The sequence below is a fragment of the Camelus bactrianus genome, chromosome 14 (genome assembly GCF_048773025.1).
Source record: "Camelus bactrianus isolate YW-2024 breed Bactrian camel chromosome 14, ASM4877302v1, whole genome shotgun sequence".
NCBI lineage: Eukaryota > Metazoa > Chordata > Mammalia > Artiodactyla > Camelidae > Camelus > Camelus bactrianus.
The window spans coordinates 34,398,738-34,418,296 of NC_133552.1; the positions used below are offsets into that span (position 1 = coordinate 34,398,738).

The following is a 19,559-nucleotide window of genomic DNA, read 5'->3' on the forward strand; positions in this document are numbered from 1 at the left end:
CATTAGAATGAGAGAAAAATAAGAAGTTTTTACTCTCAGAATATGGAAAGTTATGACTTCAGAAATACACATGTAAAATTGCAATAACCAGTAGCCACAATATTGCAAATGTATATTATTCACATATTGAAAACAGTAGTAGTAAATAAATCATATCAAATATCTCAATTTTTTATAAAAACAATTCACTATTAATAAATGTGTCATTTATTTCATGTGTATATGAGCATGTCAGCTTTATGTTATATTCCATAAAAACAAAATTAAAGCTTAACTCAATATTCCTCAAAGTTTATTTCATAGAAAAGTGGGTTTCATTAGATATCTGAAACAAAGAAATATAAAGTGTCCATACAGTTAGTCAGAATGAGATACCCAACCAGAAGGATGGATGTTGTCTAATCAAATTCTTGTGGGAAGGATTGGGCTCTGGCTTCCCTGATTGTAGTTTACATTGAGAAGTTTGCACTTCCTTGCTGAGTTGAATGGTCTGTTTCACCAATCAACATAAGTGCTTCTGTGGTACTGCTGGGCTGGCATGGATCCCTTGATTCATCCTAATCTATAAAATATCAATCACATCCACTATCTGCAAAATATCTGGGATGGATGGATGAGACAAAGTTTTGAAATTTCAATTTGCAAGATGTTGCTGTATTTATAGTACTGAGCTTCTTATTAAAAATTAAGTGGTCTCTGTCTTGTACAAAAGGGCAGAATTTGATTGTAACTATCCCTTCAAAAGAGTTGAATAATTTCCAGGAACAATGAGAAACAGTGGCAAGGAATATGATCTTGATCATCTCCATTACACGGCCTGGCAGAAGACTCAGATGATTTGTGTTGTGTCATTGTTTGCTTGCTTGCTTGCTTTCTTCATTTTTTGGTGTGGCTCCTTTTTATGGAAGACTATCCTTTTCCTTTGGAGAGAAATATTCTCTAATTTTACCACATTTCTGGGCTAAGGCATGATTTATGCCAACATTTCCTTCTTTCTTTTGGCATTTTGTTTCTATCTCTATTTTATCCCAGACTTGCCTCCTCTTACAAAGTTAGTTATACTGTTTGGCATTCATATAAATAGACTCTTCCTCAGAGGTCTCTGCCCTAGAAAAAGAGATTCCTTAGACAGCAGGCACAGAGCCAGCTCCAGGCACTATTATGATCATCCCTCCTTAATTGATTATATAGCCTGCCACCAGTAGAGTTATGTTAGGGCATTGTTGGTTGTGTTGGTTTTGCCTCCTGTCTGAACAGTCTGTGCCCCTACCAAACTGGCTGCTGGGATGGTGGTCATGCCTTTCCATTAGTAATGCCATCTGCATTAAATGGCTGATAGAAGACAGCCCATCCTTCAACAGTCTGTGCTATTTGCTGCCTCTAGACAGCAACCTGCTGCTGTGTTTGTGTCTGGCTGGCAGTGACAGTTGTCTGTGGCTGCTGAATGATGATCTGGTGAGTCTGGTCCTATTGGCCTACAAAGACTGTCCTCCCTTTTTCTCCCTAGATCTAGATCTATCTCAATAGATCCAACTATACCTGCTACAAATGTTCTGTGTCCCAGATGCAGGTACTTGCATGATGGTTTATTCATGTCCACCAGAGACAGTTTAGGTAATGAGAGGCTGACCTGTTTATGTGATTAATAAGCCAGTGATGAACAAACTTGTACCACTAATAGATGTCCCTGGGACTGCTGTTCAATCTATACAACAATCTGCTCTGTTGAAATATTGATGTTTGCTACATTTTGCTCCAATGTCCAGAAAAGTTAGAATCCTATTCACAGACAGCTTCACTCTAGAGATCTTAAAAGATTATGAATTGCATTCCAGAGTGCAGAAGTTGGTGGAAAGCAAAATTGCTTTGGGCCTGGGGCCTGAAAATCTGGAACTAAGTGTGAAGGAGAAAGGGATGCATCTCCACCTGCCACTAGCACTCTGCAAGTGTCAAGAACCCTAATGTGCCTGCTCCAGAGGTCAAATCCTTGCATGGAGCTGGCTCTGTGGGCTTTGGACTGGAATGCCTAAAGGCATTCACAGGCTCCAGGCCAGGGCCACTAGCTGTTTTGCTTAGGTAGGTAGTCTCTGATCAATTCTGACAATTTTTTTTCAACTTAACATATATTCATTAACATACACAAATACACACTGGGCTACATTACTTCCTGATGGAGATTCAGGGTTATTTAGACAAGAATTATTTATAAAACCATCTATAAAGCAGGAGAAAAAATGAAAACAAAATTTAAAGATTCCTATTACAAGGAAAACTAAGAGATAAAAGAGATGTAGAAAAAGAAAATTGTAGGAATATTAACAGAATGACAACCCATCTGAAAACGAGAGAATAGAGCAAAAAAGAGTGATATTTGAGCATGATCTTTAACATAAAGAAGATTTTGACAAGAAAATTGAGAAATTTATGGAAAATACATAGGATAAACTTCTCTGAAAAAGTAGAGAACAATCCAAATTGACAATAACCTAAGACAAAGATAAAGGTGTTGCAATCTCCTAAATTTTGTTACTGTATTCTCTTTCAAGTTTCTTTTTTTCATACTGATATGCTATGTTTGTCTAGTATATGTTTCTCATTGGAACCTTGTAAGCCAGCATTTCCTAGGGCTCTGGCTTTAAACTTCTTACTTTGCAAACTTGTCCTTACAGCTGACATCCACAGCCATGGCTTCATGAAAAACATATATGTCATTGACTCCCATCCTAAACTAGTCTCTTAAACTCCAGACCATTTCACCAAATGCCTCCTAGATATCTCCCAATGAATGTCCCATAATGATTCTAAAAGCATTATATCCATCATTTCCTCACAAATCTGTTTCCAAGTGTGCCCTATTTTAATCTATAGCAATAAAATGCTTGAGAAAAACAATACAAAGGAATCCCCAGGCAACAATAATAATCATATGATGTCACATCTCTAGACAATTTAGAATATCCCTCAGAAGTTTTCCACATAGAAGAAATAAAAAAGTGATAGCAATCCATCCTAAAGATTGTTTTACTAGCACTGGAATTTCTCAGAGATGTGCCTATATGGAGAAGTAGAAGAAAGAGCAAAATAGGTTTTCAGTTTTAAAGGAGACATGAAAGACTAGCTACATAATTAACAGTGCCCAGTGAAAAATCAGAAGTGGGACTCCTGTTCAAAAATTATTAAGAATTTCAAGTCAGCAGCAGTAGAGCATTGAACCAAGTGTGGGAGCCTTCCAAGTACAAGCCCTACATAGCCCACACATCTTGAAGTCATTCTTACATGCAAGCCTTATAACATAACTCACCAAAATTGGTGAGTTATAAATTACTTGAGGTTCACATTAGACAATAAATTTGTCCTTTATATTAAAAATCAAAAAGTATTTACAAAGAATTTTTAAAGAAAATTGAGAGATGAGCTCTAAATGAGGAAAAATTGTGACACCAAAATTTTCACTATCCTGTGCATCCTCTAATTAGTTCTACATGTAATTATCACAGTAATGATGTGAAATATTAGGAAACTGTACTTTTATTTTATTAACACATAACCATTCTGTGTTCATAACTTTTCTTAGAAGTATATTTGACACATATACTTATTTTGCAATCAACAAGCTCTCATGGTGTACATCAGTATTTATTTTAACCTGTGTGTGCTTATTTTAAAGAGAATATTCATGTGGCTTCTATGAAGTCTTGTTTGAATTCTGACATTTTTACCTGCAACTTCCTTCAGGATAACTTCAAAAAAAAAAAAAGCTTATTATCTCTGTATTCAATTTTGCTATTATTTAATTCCTTCCATTATCCTTTATTGGTACAAAGTCTTCTATTATTGATCATGTTATGTTCAAGAAATATTGAAAAAATAGTTTGTTGTTTAATTCATTTTCAGTGCTGCACAACTTTGTATCATCAACTGTGATTTATCAATGTATTTTACCCTTAAAGTTTTATTCCATTATTTACTCTTTTCAGCTTATGAAACATTTTTCCAGATTTAAGAAAATTGGGGATTGATACAAAATACACAAATAGATATAAAAGAATTCTATAAATATTGGGATACATCTGTGCATCATTGTTGACACATATCCCCCACTGGTCGAGTTTTGACCCCTTGTCATTGGTACCTGCCAATCATTCTAAATTGTATGATGGTTTTATAATGTGAGGATAGTTCCCAGAGGCTACAATAACTCAATTTTGGGGGGTAAATTGAAAAACAAATAGCTTTAACAAAAGATGACAGAAATGCCATTCTGTATATTCTTATTTGGATTTTCAATGCTCCGATGTAGAGAAAAGATGAAAAAAATCTACTACTAAAATTTACAGTAAAATGTTTTTTAAGTTAATCTTGCTTTTAGAAAACAAGTTAAATTAAATATCCTGGGTGATATAAGGAAGGAAAATGCTATCTGATACCATTCATTTTGTATGATTGGTAAGTTTTTGATGTTTTTAATAAATGGTGCATATAAATCTTTTAATATATAATTTAAATGATGTATATAGAAAATGAATGCTCCTGTAATTTTTATTTCTTTTGCATTGTCTGCTATTCTGGTCATGTGCTACTTTCATTTCTGATTTTTTTTTTGTATTCAATGTCGGTTTTCTGTTTCATTTCATGCTTATGAATTGAGAAAATATTATAGGGAATATGTTTATAAAGTTCAAAAGAACACAGGTTAGAAAATATCCATATATAATTTTTATTTTTCAAAAATGAATGGTTGTTCAGTTCCTGGTGTCTATTAGCATATAAATTCCATAATGGAGGTTAAGTATTTAGTTCTGAAGTATGTGCACAGTTCCATGGTCATAGTTTCCAAAATTTTATCAGTTCACCACATGAGTTGCAATTCATATTTATTTTGTGAGATCTGAGAAATAAATTTGTAGAATTTTATAGTAAATATACAAGCACAATCCAAATTGTACAATATAGGAGTATTGGGATATGTTTATTATTATGTTACTGTTTCTATTTCTGCATGTTTTTAGTTACTTTGTCAGAGTACAATAACTTCCAAGGTTTCATTTATCTAATATTCTGTGAATCACAATTCATTGAAAAATGACCAAGATCAGGCAAGTGATATGTCAATCATATTCCCTGAATAATAACATTTTTACCATAGAAGCTACTATCCTGAGTTCTAGTTTTTCCTTCTTACATACGGTTGAGTATGTGTGTGTTGATGCTCCTGTTTGAGAACATTTGTGTTGGGCATGGCACAGGTATCTCATTGAAGAACAGCCTTAACTTGCAATCAGATCAAGAATATAGTCTCAGGTAATAATTCACTGAAAAATGGGGATATTTTCACATTTCTGTTGCTTTTCTATAATCTTTCACATAAGAATCACATTTTTATTTCCTAAATAAAACAAAAAGAAACAGATAAGAAAATTCAAGAACAGAATTGTGGTCTTACCCATAGTATAAGGGGAAGATAAACAGTAAGAGAAAGTAACTGTAAGGTTTACAATGCAGTTATAGTTACTTCATAAGCATTATCAACATTAAATAAATTCAGTATGTCAGTAGGGTATTGTGGCTTGGAGGAATGCATTTTACATGTGTAATATTAAACTATTAAAACTAAACTATGAAGCTACATTAATTAAAGTCAAGAGCAATAAGCTCATGGAGAATCTTCCAAGCTGAAGCAGGATATGTTACAATTCAATTTACCATTTGCTTTTTTCTTGAGATCCAAGTTACTGAATATTTATGGAGCTGGCTATTGAACTCAAGAGACTAAAACTATAGGATATACACCAAATGGGACTAGAATGTAGATCAAGCCTACTGAAACACAGATACTGGAATTCACACTAAAACCAGATTCAGCACTGCCCATAAATTTGAAGAGGTAAAGAAGAATTTCAGGGAAAAAAAAATCAAATTTATATTTGATCAAAGTTAACTTTCATTGTTAACATCCACTAATTCTCTGAGGTTCAACATCTGATAATTGGTATTATTCGCTGTGAATAGAATTGCCTGGGCTTGCACAAATAATTTTGACTAATGGATGTATTTATAGAACTATATGCATTGAAAATAGAGAACACACAAGGTATATTAAAAATAAACCACAGACTAGAGAAAATAACATCTCATATTCAAAAGAAACATCACAAGATCATGGTTTTAACCATGAAACAATAAAATTAGAAATCAATGAGATGATGTAAAATCTTCATATCTAGTAATTAACAAAGTGTATGTTGGGTTAAAGAGAAAAAAAGAAAATTTGCAAAATACTTAGAACTTAATTCTTATTAAATCCTCACATGCCAAATTATAAACCAAAACTAAACTAGCCCTTGTAGGAAAATCACTAGCTCAAAATACAGCTTCAAAGTAAAATGTATCTACTATACAGCCATTTAAATGGCAAAAGTTGAAAAGACAATAGCAAGATTCAGTGAGAATGTGGACAAATAAATATTCACATACTGTTGATGGCAAATTAAATGGGTACAATCACTTTGGAAAATTATCTACCTTGAAGGTATCTCTTAAATTAAAAAAATTGAAGATCTTTTGACCTAATATTTACATACTTAATAGAAGTATTTACAATATATACTAACCATAAGATATGTACTAGAGTGTTCTTGACAGTACTATTTTAATTGACCCAGAACATGAGACCACCAGATGCCCAAGAAAAAATTGTAAATATAAATTAAATTGTGCAAGAAAATTATAGCATATTCATATAATGTAATTATTTTCAGTAGTAAGAATGGATTATTTGGACTGTTTACAATATGAATAGATCTCGTAAGCATTATGACAAGTAAAAGCAGCAAGACATAAAAGAATATACACTATTGGAAAAAATACTGTAGACTATCACATAGAATGCTGCTTTGAAAGAGGATAGAAACTTAAAGGAAATAAAAGGCTTTTAAAACGTTATGATTTTTGATCTAGAATGCTAGTTTAAGAAAGCAGTTTGTTAAAGTTATGTGAGCTACATTCTTATGTGCACCCTTTTGTATTTATATCGTACATCAATAAATAGCTTTTAAAAGGCATGAATAAGTGTTGAAAATATATAAATTCTCAGTCAAAATTTTAAAAAGAATAAGAAAACAAACCCAAAATATGAAGAATAAAGGAGGTTGGTTTTGGAAAAGATCCAGAGCAATGAATAAGAACAAAGTGCAAAAACTGATTCAGGTTTCAGGATGGTTAGGAAAGTGATCTTGATTCAATTAAGGTTAGTATCACCTTAATATCTTATGCAATTATCAACGGGTAGTTCAAATTCAAGCCAATTTATGGTCACAGATACTTTTGCTCCCTTCAAATAGAAAGAACAAAACAGAGAGAACTCACCGATAAAAGAATCCATATAAATCGTGCTTCTTCTGTTTTAAGTTGTAATAGGAGATACAGATTGGGAGGGAACATAAATACTGCAGGGAAAATGAAGTCATTCAGGCTCCTTCACTGGACATTTGGTGCTCAGTGACTCAGCTATCTTGTCCCGCATGTGCAGTACCCATGTAGTGTTATAGAAGCATGATATGCACTACACAAGTGTACTGGTTAGATCTTAGATAATAGTTGCCTAGAAGCCAGCTTTGTTTGCCTTGATATAAAAGGTGGGTGGTATTTTCCACCATCGCCACCATTGTCTCCTGTGTACTCCTCCACAATAAAGGATACCTATGGATCTGAGCATGTTCTTCACTCTGCCCAAATCCTGAGTGAACCTGCCAGGACCTGAGTGTTTGTAATACAAATACAAATGCAGTAGTTTTACCTTTTTACACTCTTTTCTATTGTATATTTGGGTGTATTTTTGTTTGTATTATGGTATGTCTGGCTATATCCAACCTATCAATCTATCTTTAATCAGTATTTAATTTTTTTTAAGATCTGTAGAGATATTTCCTCATAAATCTGGTGAGACATGTTTTAATTCCATATTAAAAAGAGATAGGGCCAATTTAATTGACAGGTGATAGTAATTTCAGTAAATATCATTGTACCAAATATCCTAACACAAAAGTTAAAATGAATAAAAACTCCATATGATTGAGCTCTTGAACCTGTTGGTGCTTGTGCATGTTTTAGCCCCCATATTGTTTACAAAATTCCAATTATATGTCTAGCCCTATTCAAGAGTTCAATAAGCCTTTTCTTGTTAATCAATAATGAATTGATTATAACATTTCTTAGGGATCCTTAGCCAATGGCAGAAGATGTTACTATATCAGGATAATAAATATATAAAATGTCAGTAACAACCTCAAGCTCTGGGTCTGTATGACCAGCAAATTCTATTTAATTAGGCAATAACTGGACATTTGGGAACATAAATTTCGGATTTTACAAAATAATACTCTATCCTTGCAGCAAGTTTGCCATGAGTCTAAAAAAATACTATTTGTGTAATCATTTCTCCTATGTGCTACTAGGTTATATTTCCCTTTGTAATTACGTTATCTGCCTGATCTGCATTGTCTTTGTATTCCAAGAAAAAAGCCAGTATCAATCTTATAGTGCCAGGGCATTTAGGATTCTTATTCCTTAGCATTTTACTGAATTCTTAACCAAAAAAAAAAAAATTGCCAAATTAAAATTTCTTATTTTAATTGTGCCTTTCAAGTGTTTAGTAATATAACCATTACTCCCTTTAATATGCACCTTGATATTAGCACCATGCCAACTAATTACCATACACATAAATAGAAACAGACTGCACACACTTTCTGCTATAACATCTTATTGGCAAAGTTTGAATATGAAAGGATATACTTGAGCCATCATAGAGTAAGTGAAATTTTGGAATTTTGTGGAATGTGTATATCGTACTGTATGTACACCATTCTTTCAGATACATCAGTGAAATGAACTATGTGGATTTCATTACAGTGTTTCCTGGGAATAAAATACACTATATTTATTCATATCTTTTACAATTTTTTGCCAAACATTTTACTCCAGGAGAGGCTATTATTAAATCGGAGAGCTTTCCATTTTCATTTGTCTAAGTGCTCTTAAAGTTGCTGCTGATTAGAGAATGCAGATGTCCTTGGGCACTCTTCGGAATGGGAAAGACGTCATTTTACCTTACCTGACTCTGATTGTTCTGTACAAGTACCACAATGAATTGGCCATATAGACCCTTCACACTGATAAGGACTTTATAGCTTCTACCCAGTCTTCCCAATCCTCTATTACATAGCATCGTTACAACAGTGAGGACCCATAACGTAGGTACTCTCATGTAGATATTTTTAAAGCCAGTTAACTTCTACTAGTGGAATAATGAAATAAACTTAGCAAATCAATTACTTCATTCCATTCCCCTGTTGACAGAGCAGCAATTATTGTGGTCAAAGTTAGTACTGATGCTAACAGTACACAATTTCATTTAATCCATCCTAGTTCCACTCTGAGGCATCTTGACCAATCTACAGAGGAGAAGCTGATTAACAATAATAATGTACAATAAAATAAATTAAATAAATAGGTGTTCTTTTACATCTTTGAAGATCCAACTAACTTAGAAGGAAGTATTTAAAGTTATTAACAACTGAGACAGGCTGTTCCAATTAAAAGATTTCTGTTGTACCTTTCCCATTTTTCTGGACCTTGACTTTCTTCCAAATACATAAAATAACACTACCTTCTGAATCTTATTTATTCAGTCCTATAATGTTTTTTGCCTGATCTACTGGATGTATTTTCTAACTTAGGAGGCATCAAAATATCTCTTTGCCCCATTTGCAGTTACTCCACTAATTTTTTCTATTATCCTTAATAATTCACCATGTCAAAAGTCAGTATCCCCACCTCATATTGACACTAACTTCAGCACAATTGCATGTTCTACAGAATGTAGAATGACTTAATAGGTGAGTGGTTGTGAATTTCATATTCAGCCAATGCCAGCCAGATAAGCTTTGGCACATAGTTTGCTAACTATCTGGGCCAAAGGGCTAAAGTGTGCCATCCTGAGGAGTAATTCAGTTACTCTACTTCTTTTTTCCTTTCCTGCAACTACTGTATGGTCTTACTGCATTTTAACATGTTGAAACCTTCTTTCTGGAATCCATTGTTCTGCTCCTGACTAATTAAGTAGATAATAAGATTATAAAGCACTTGATAAATGGCATGCACAGAAGAATCAGACAAAGGCATCTAATCAACAGGTCTCCCACTCTGGTGTCCTCAATTACAATGCAGATTAAGAGTCATAGTCTCCTAATTCATCCCAGTTGTAAGGCATCTATTAAGAATTATATGAGACCAGATGTTACAGGGGGCCCTTGACACAACAGTGGATACAAGAGTAAGGAATAATCTCATCTGGGGGAAATCACTAGAGCCTTGCCCATCTCCAGAGTTCCATCCTGAAACCCTCACTTGGGTTAGAGATTAAAAGTTGCCCTCCTAAATCCTCTTTGAATTGCAAATTGTACTCAAGAAAAGATTGTAGCAGCCTGACTGGTTTTCTGTTTGAGGTCCTCTCCTAGAGGCCTCTTAGAATGTTCCTGTTTGTTCTTTTTGGCTTAAAACAAAACAAAGGAAGGACGCATTTTATCTTTATTTTAGTCTTTCCCCTTTCTCACTTAAGCCATGAGACTATTCTGGTAATCCTGTCACAGCTACTCTAAAGCCCATGGAGTACATTTATAAAATATTTGTCATGGCTTTATGTATGTGTGTGTGTGTGTGTGTGTGTGTGTGTGTGTGTGTGTGTATGTGTGTGTGTGTGTATGCACTTCTGTGCAAACACATAGGCCAGCAAGATGGGGAGGAAAAGAAGTTGTCTGTTATTGAAAAAAAAAATCAATAAAATGTATAGGATGAATACTATATAGTATTATATAATACACATAATGTTTAGAAAAGTCTTCACAAGCAATCTAGGAAAATATCAATACCCTTCATCCTGATTCATTCATCTTTTCTCAAAGAGGATAATGAAAGGAGGCTTTAAGTTTATTAGGCAACGTGAAAATAGAGGGGTTTCTTTTTTGAACTTTAGGTCTTTTCTTAAACAAGGAGAACTGTCATGTCTCATGCTTTGTATATTTTTACATGGAGATATATATATATATATATATGTTTTCTTCAGTATAATAACTTCTACTGTTGGTCTATATGTTCACATCTGGCTGTTCAACCCACTTTGTTCATCCCACAAGGCTAATTTAATCTTCTACTTTGTTATCTATCTAAAGTTTGGCAGTTTACCAAAGTTAAAATTAAAAAAAAAAAAAGTAGTTACCATGAAAAATAAGTATCTCTATTCTCATTAGTCTGACATGTGAGATGTGTTTCACTCACTGGATGATGAGCTAGATAAGTGTAAGAATTTACTTTGTCACATTTACCAATTAACCACTGGAGTACAATACATTATTGGTTTCATTTCTTAAAAGTAATAAATACCTTTTAAGTCCCAGCCCTAGTTCAACATTGTGGTTCTCCCTGTGTATTCTTACACCATGTGATTTTTACAATCATGTGTGGACCTCATATTTGTAACTTCCTCTTATTGTGTTTAAATATATTCCAAATGCTGACTGAAATAAATGCACAGCATAAAAGTTTATTGCTATCTTTTATTTGGTGGACATTTCTGAGGACTGAAGCCTGGGATGACTGCCTCTCAGATTGTTCTAAAGAGGTAGGGGAGGAGCCAGGATATACAGCATTTTACAACAAAGACCAGGTGGTCATAAAATTAAAGATTACTGTTAAAGAAACCAGGTATCTCAAGTTAAAGGATTTAGTGCTTTTCTATGTACGGGAAGGAGCAAACATTTGGGCTCCTTGAAATCATTCCTTTGACAAGCTTCTAGCTATCTGGGGCCAGTATCCTGTCCTTTCTTATTCTGAGTGCCCTCAGAGTGCACATTGTGAATGGCTGCAGAGGCTGAGCTGCAGGCTTGTCTACACTGGGGGGTGGCAGCAGCCACTGATGACTTGATGACTTCAGCATTCTTTGTTTACTGTTGTGGTTTGCAGTAATTTTCACTGACAGTCACTTAGGTCCAATGGCATACCCTCCAATTTATCTCCCTGCATCAGTGTGAAGACCTCCAAAGAGTCCCATGATTACAACTTTAGGGTTTAGTTTAAGATGTCTTCAAAGGTTTGCATAAGGCATTTAATAAGGGCTCTCTTTCTTGAGTTACAAGTTAAACCAAGCATATATCTCTATTATTATTTTTATTAGCCCCTGAATATTAGTTTTTAGTTTTATTTAATACTGTATGGCTCAGGTGACATTATTAGTTTTCTTTACTATGTTTAATTAATATTTCCTGAGGGGCAGATATATATGCCCAGTCTTAAAATACCAAGAAAGGTATTGAATACCATTGAAACATATCTATACCACAACATAATTAAGCAAAAGAAGTTAACATAAAGCCCATTTAAATATACCAATTTTATAAACTTTTATCTCAATTTTACCAATTCTTATACCTTTAATTTTAGTTTTTGTTAGGTTTAATTAATAAGTCTTGTGTTTAGAAAGAGTCTTAGAAGCTTTGTTTTTATCTGTTGTCCATTTCATCTAATTTTATATAAAAGTCTCAAGGATCCACAGAGAAGTTTGAGCCAAAGAAGTTAGGCCCTTGTCAATTTTTAAATTTGATTAATTGGTCTAACTTTTGCCCCAGTCATTGATCAAGTATCTCAGTGTATATTTTATTTCCAGCACTATAAAATATGTATTTTAAACTGGGGTAGAGTGGAGTTGTTTAAACTTAAATAAACAGTGTCTTTGTGTGGGTGGGGGTGCTTTGGCCTTTTTAATCTTACATATTGTAGTATCTAAACCTTGTATTTTAATTTATAAGTGTCCATTTTATTTATCCCATTTTAAATAACCATCTGTGTAAACAGTAAAAAACATTAAATTGTACACTTTAAAAGGATAATTATATGATATGTGAATTGCATCTCAATAAAGGTGTTTAAAAAATGGTAAAAAAAAAAAAAAAAGGAAAATGTTTAACCATTTCAATAAATCCCTTATTTTTTCCTTGTTAAGAAAAAAATCTTCAGACTTTTTCTATAGTCTTTTTTTATTTACTCAACATAATTAACATTATCCTAATGTTTTAATTAGCATTTCTAAAACTCATTGAGGGGAAGGGGAAAACACAAATAAGGCTTTTCAAACTAGTTTTTCTTATTTTTAAATTAAGGGAGTTCTTAGGTTAGCCATTAGATATAGATAGATAGATAGATAGATATCTTTAAATTTGATTGATTTTTAAAGGTACCAATAAAACAGCTCTTTATAAAGAGAGTTCTCTAAACTTTTATTTACCAATTTAGAAGTTTTTCCAATTTAAAGGATCCATCACTTGGCTGTCAATGATATATATATCCCATATATATATATATCTTATATATATATAGTGATTTTAAACTAATAAGATGATGAGACTTTTCCACAAGACAGTTGGGGGGACACCACCTAAATAAGATTCAAAAGTTTACTCCCCAAAAAAACTAAAGGCCTTTGTGGTCCAGGCTGATGCAACAAAGGTTAAGATGGCAAAAACCCTGAGAATTGGTACAATCAAAGGTTTGTTCAGAATCCCAATTTATTTGCTTGGCCACCATATGTATACTATACTTGTACCTTTTGGATGGCACAGACCAACTTTCTTAAAGAAAATAAATAAATAAATAATACACATGTTACAGAAACGACAGGCCAGCCAAGAAACAAGCACCACTCGGAGGGTTGGAATACTCAGATGTATTATGCCGGTGGGCTCAGAAGGGCTTCTGCTCCGAAGCTCTGAGCACCTCCAAGACATGCACATGAGGTTTTATAGGGTTAAGTACAAGCTTGAGGTACTCAGCCAATAGGCATGGAACAGCTTTAGCAGCATCATTATCACAAAAGTGGAGGCAGGGAGGCAGCAAACCAACATTCCAAAGCCAAAGCCAGATATATCTCTGAAAATCCAGCTGGCTAGCAAAAAAACAAAACAAAACAAAACAAAACAAAACAAACAAAAAAAAAACAAAACAAAACAAAACAAAAAAAAAAACAGGGAATCAGCAAACCAACACTAATTAACTTAGATTTACCAGTTAGTTCAGCAGAACTCAGATCAGTATTCCGATACTTAGATTTGTGAGTTATATTTTTAGCCCAGCCTGGCTTAGATTTGTGAGTTATCTTATTAGCCCAGCCCTGCTTTTCTTTCACATTCCCTCCTCTTGATGCTTTCACAACCCTAGTTGGAGTAAGCATCATCACTTATCTGTTGCAGGGGCTCATAATTGGAGGCTAACATCTGAAGTTTTATAGCCTCTATCTGCTCACTGACAAAGTGGGTCAGGAAGTTTAAGACACAGGGCCCAAATAGCAGAACTGCAAAAATCAGGAACAAGGGAACTATGAACGGTGCCAGCCAGGAGGTCCAGCTCCAGGACCCTGTCCATGGGCTCTTATCTAAAATATGTTTTCTCTTTTCTACTCAGTCTTATAACTCTTGAACCATCCCTTTGACAATTCCTGATTGATTGGCATAAAAACAGTACTCTTCATTTTGGAAGAGGCATAGTCCCCCCTCTTTGGCCGTGAGTAGGTCCAGACCCCTCCTGTTTTGTAAGACCACCTCAGCCAGAGAGTCAATCTGATTTTGCAGAGTTCCCGGGGTTTCTGCTATTCATTGGAGATCATGGCTGAATTCACCTGTAAGCTGAAAGTACAGGTGGGTACATGGACCACCTGTCACCCAGTTCTGTGCAGGTACATTGTACAGCCAAGGAGAGTGAGGGCATTAGCGTCAGTAACATCAGCCTTATGATTATCTTAGACATGATGCTGCAGTGATGGCACTAATTATAACAAGATATAAAATAACTATCAGGATTCTATGGCCTATGTTCCAGTCAGGTGGGCCGGCGCTAGCTAGCCCCACTGCTAATATGCAGACTAGTATAGCAAACAAGGAAATAGGCAAGGAAGCACAAAAGAAATACATTTAACAGCTTCACTGAGCTTTCCTCAAGCTTCAGCCATGCATTGACTAGCCAGCTCCCAGGTGTAGCTAGAGCAGGGCTTGTCGATCCTTTTCTGGTCCCTCTTGATCTTGAGCAGGTCTCCCGGAACACTCTCAATTTTCCAGGGACCCTCTGTCTGAGGTGAAGTCGCTCTCTTAACCCTGGTATGGTGGATCCAAGGGATGATTCCTGCAACTTTAACAGCTGTAGGGGTAGTTAATACCACTAAATATGGTCCCTTCTATGTTGGTGTGAGAGGTTCCTTTTTTCAATCCTTCACCCATACTTGGTCACCAGGTTTATGGGGATGTACTTGGACCCCTAATGAAATGGGGGGTTCTCTCCATTACCCAACCCCAAACTTCTCGTACTATTTGTCCTAGTCCCAACAGTTGTTGGTGGAGCCCTAAATTCCCTATTTTTGGGGTGGAATTTCCCATCCTGACTAAAGGTGGTGGTCGCCCATAGAGGATTTCAAAGGGAGAGTACCCAATATTAAATCTTGGGGTGCATCTAATTTGCAACAGAGCCAGGGGTAAAATGTCCACCCAGGGGAGCTGGCTTTCTTGGCTGATTTTAGCTATCATTTGTTTTAGAGTTCTGTTCATTCATTCTACCTTTCCTGAGCTTTGAGGCCGGTATACTATGTGCAGGTTCCAGTGGATGCTCAGTGCCTTTGCCACTTGCTGTTCAATTTTTGCCACGAAGGTGGGTCAACTGACAGACCCGATGGAGATAGGCATTTCAAATCTAGGGATAACATCCCTGAGGAGAGCCTTTGTCACTTCCCTTGCTTTCTCTGTGGTGGGGTAGGCTTCTACCTACCCTGTGAAGGTGCAGACAAAACCCAGTAGGTACTTATATCCCTTACTGGGCCCAAGTTCAGTAAAGTCCACTTCTAAATCTTTGAAGGGAGCCAATTCGCATTGTTGTATTCCCATTGGCCCAGTGAGCCCTTGTTTTGGATTGTTTTGTGCACAGAGCAAGCAGCGTTGGGAAACTGATGCACACAGAGTAGGGAGATGAGAAATTAGGAAATATCACTTTAACAGGGCCTCCAAAGCCATTTTTCCCATATGTGTGCCCTCGTGCTGTTGTTGGACTATATGATAAGCTAGTCATTCTGGGATGAAAACCCTTCCATCCGTCATGATCCACCACCCGTCCTTTCCTTTCTTTCTTTGTTTAGCCTGTGCCCACTTGTTTTCATTGTGGCTATATTCTGGGGCAGTGGGTAGCTCTGGCGCTGCCGTAACTTTAATTACTGAGTGTTCCCAGGCAGCTGCGTCTCTTGCCTTTTGATCAACCAGCCTGTTCCCCTGGCTCACAGGGTCATTTCCTTTTTGGTGTCCCTTACAATGAATAATGGCCACTTCCTTTGGATCCTATACTGCCTCCAGTAACTGTAAAATTTCTTGTTTTTGATTTCCTTTCCCCCAGTAGTCAAAAGTCCTTTCTCCTTATAGATGGCTCCATGTACGTACAAGTTTGCAAATGCATATTTGGAATCAGTGTGTATATTGACTTGTTTTCCTTTCCCTTCCCTTAGTGCCTGGACCAGTGCCTAGATCTCTGCTCGCAGAGCAGACCATCCTGGGAGAAGGGACTCTGCCTTTATTACCTCTCAATTTGTTGTTACAGCATAACCTGCTCACTGTTGTCCATCCTGCATGTAACTGCTGCCGTCTGTGAAAAGTTTCAGGTCTGGGTTTTGCAGGGGCTTGTCTGTTAGATCAGGCCTGCTCACGTACACCTCTTTGATGATTTCTTCACAGTTGTGGTCCAGCTGCCCTTCCCCCTCAGGCAAATATGTGGCTGGGTTTAAGGTTCGCACAGTTTCTAGACGGACTCTTGGATTTTCACATAGAAGCCCCTGGTAGTGGGTCATCCTTGTGTTAGTTATCCATTTGAAACCTGGGCCATTCATCAGGGCCACCACAGAATGGGGCACTTTTACATTTAAAGTCTGTCCCAGTGTGAGTTGTCTGCCTCATTGACCAGGAGGGCTGTGGCAGCGAGGGCCCGTAAACAGGGTGGCCATGCTGATGCAACAGGGTCCAGTCTTTTAGATAAATAGGTCACAGGGCACTGCCATGGCCCCACATTCTGAGTCAGGACTCCAAGAGCGGTTTGATCTCTTTCATGTACAAACAGGTTAAACTCTCGTGTTATATCTGGTAAGCCTAGTGCTGGGGCTTGGGTTAGAATTTCCTTTAATTGCCTAAAGGCATTTTCTTGTTTAGTTTCCCATTTGAGGGTTTCCTTTCCTGATCCAGCAGTTGCTTCGTAGAGGGGCTTGGCTATTCTTGAAAACCCGGGGATCCAGATCTGGCAAAACCCAGCTGTGCCCAGGAACTCTCGCAGTTTTCTTTTTGTTTCTGGTCTGGGTATGGTGCAAATAACTTGTTTTTGTTCTGGTCCTAGGGCTCAGTGTCCTTCTGAGATAATAAATCACAGGTATTTGACTGTCTTTTTGCAGATCTGGGCTTTTTTCCATGAGACCTTCTACCCAGTTGTTTGGAGTAATCCTAGGAGGGCTCAAGTTCCTCTCCAACAGTCCTCTTCACTGGGGCTGGCTAACAGCAAGTCATCCACATACTGGAGCAGAGTACAGTTCAATGTTTCCCCAGGGAATTTTACAAGGTCTGTGGCTAGTGCCTCTCCGAACAAGGTGGGCGAGTTTTTAAAGCCTTGGGGGAGATGTGTCCATGTCAGTTGAGTTTTTCCTCCTGTATGGAGATCCTCCCACTCAAATGTGAATATTGGCTGGCTCACAGGTGAGAGTCGAAGACAGAAGAAAGCGTCTTTAAGGTCTAGGCATGTAAACCATTTGGCATCTGCAGGAATGAGGCCTAGAAGAGTGTATGGATTTGGCACTGCTGGATGTATTGTAGTGACTACTTCATTCACTTTTTGTAAGTTCTGCACTGGCCTATAGTCTGTTCCTTCTGCTTTCTTCACTGGGAGCAAGCAACTGTGTGTTCCAAGGAGATCTGCACTCAGTTAGGATTCCCTCTTGTCGGAGGCACTGTATATGCTTCTGGATTCCTAGGTGGGCCTCTCGAGGCATGGGATATTGTTTCTGTCTGACCAGGCTGGCTCCAGGTTTGAGGTCAATAACCAGTGGTGCCTCATTATGTGCCAAGCCTGGCAGTCCATTTTCAGCCCAGACTACCGGAAACTCTTCCAGGAGTTTGCTAGGATTTTCCTGGAGTTTTCTGCTCTCATACACATGACACTCTTCTTCTCGGGGAACTGAGATGGCTAGAATCATAGACCTTCCCTGTAGGGTCAGATGAGCCTGTTTCCCTGGGATGAAGGTAATTTATGCCCCCAATTTAGATAGGTCTCTTTTGAGCAATGGTATCGGGCATTCAGGCAAATATAAAAATTTATGTGCCACTAGATGTCCCCCTACTTGACAGCATCATGGTTGGCAGAAATGACGGACAGTTGATCCCCAGTAGCTTCTATAATAGTCGCCTTTTGTTTGGTCAGGGGGGCTATAGGTTGGGTCACCACAGAATACTCTGCTCTTCTGTCTACCGTAAAAGTCATTGGTTGGCCCCCTATAAACTTCTTGACCTTGGGCTCCCGGGGGTCCAGGGGCAGGGAGCCCAGTCTCTCCTATTCTGAGTCAACCCCAGCCAGTCCAATATGGTTACTGGCTGGTGGCTCCAGCTGATAAGTAGGCCTTTTTGGGGGTGCTCTCTTTCCACCCTTTCTGTTTGGGCACTTGTTCTTCCAGGGTCCTGTCTCTCGGTAATATACGCACTGGTCTCGGCCCAGGGGCATCCATGGTTGGGGTCCCCTCTTCCAGGGTGGTGCAGGATTCTGGCTGAAGCTTGTTTTCCCCAGGGCTGCTGCAAGGAGTGTGGTTTTTTGCTTCATTTGCTGGTCTGCCTCTCGTTGGGCTTCCCGTTCTCGGTTTACAAAATCTTTGCTACTTCCAGCAGCTGTGTAGTGTTCATCCCTGCTAATCCATTCAGTTTTTGGAGTTTCCAGCATATATCTGGGTATGATTGGGCTATGAAGGCAGTGTTGACCATCTGCTGGTTTTCTTGGGCCTCAGGATCAAAAGGATTGTAGAATCGGAATGCTTCACATAGTCTCTCATAGAACTCAGTGGGGGTTTTGTCTGGCCTCTGGGTCATCGTGGTTATTTTAGACATGTTAGTTGGCTTTTTGGCTTCCGCTATTAGCTCTTGTAGGATAGCTTCCTGGTACTCATGCAGTGCTTCTCTTTCTTCTTGGGTGTTAAAGTCCCAATCTGGTCTGGTTTTAAGGGCATGTGTCATGGCCCACCCCTCAACATCCATTGTGTCCTCAGGGGCTTGGCCCTGAAGCCATTTTCATGCTTCAGCGATAATGTGTCTCTTCTCCTCCGTATTGAAAAGACTCAGAAGCAGCTGGCAGACATCTTACCAGGTGGGCCGGTGAGAATGGAAGATAGACTCTACAAGGTCAATCATAGCCTGCGGCTTTTCAGAGTAGAAAGGAGTATGATGGTGACAATTAAGAAAGTC

General features: G+C 37.3%; 1 pseudogene; it reads right to left on the reverse strand.

The window, feature by feature from the left end:
* Positions 1-899: 899 nt before the first annotated feature.
* LOC123613870 (nuclear transcription factor Y subunit alpha-like) lies at positions 900-16,921 on the reverse strand (annotated as a pseudogene).
* Between the last annotated feature and the right edge of the window lie 2,638 nt (positions 16,922-19,559).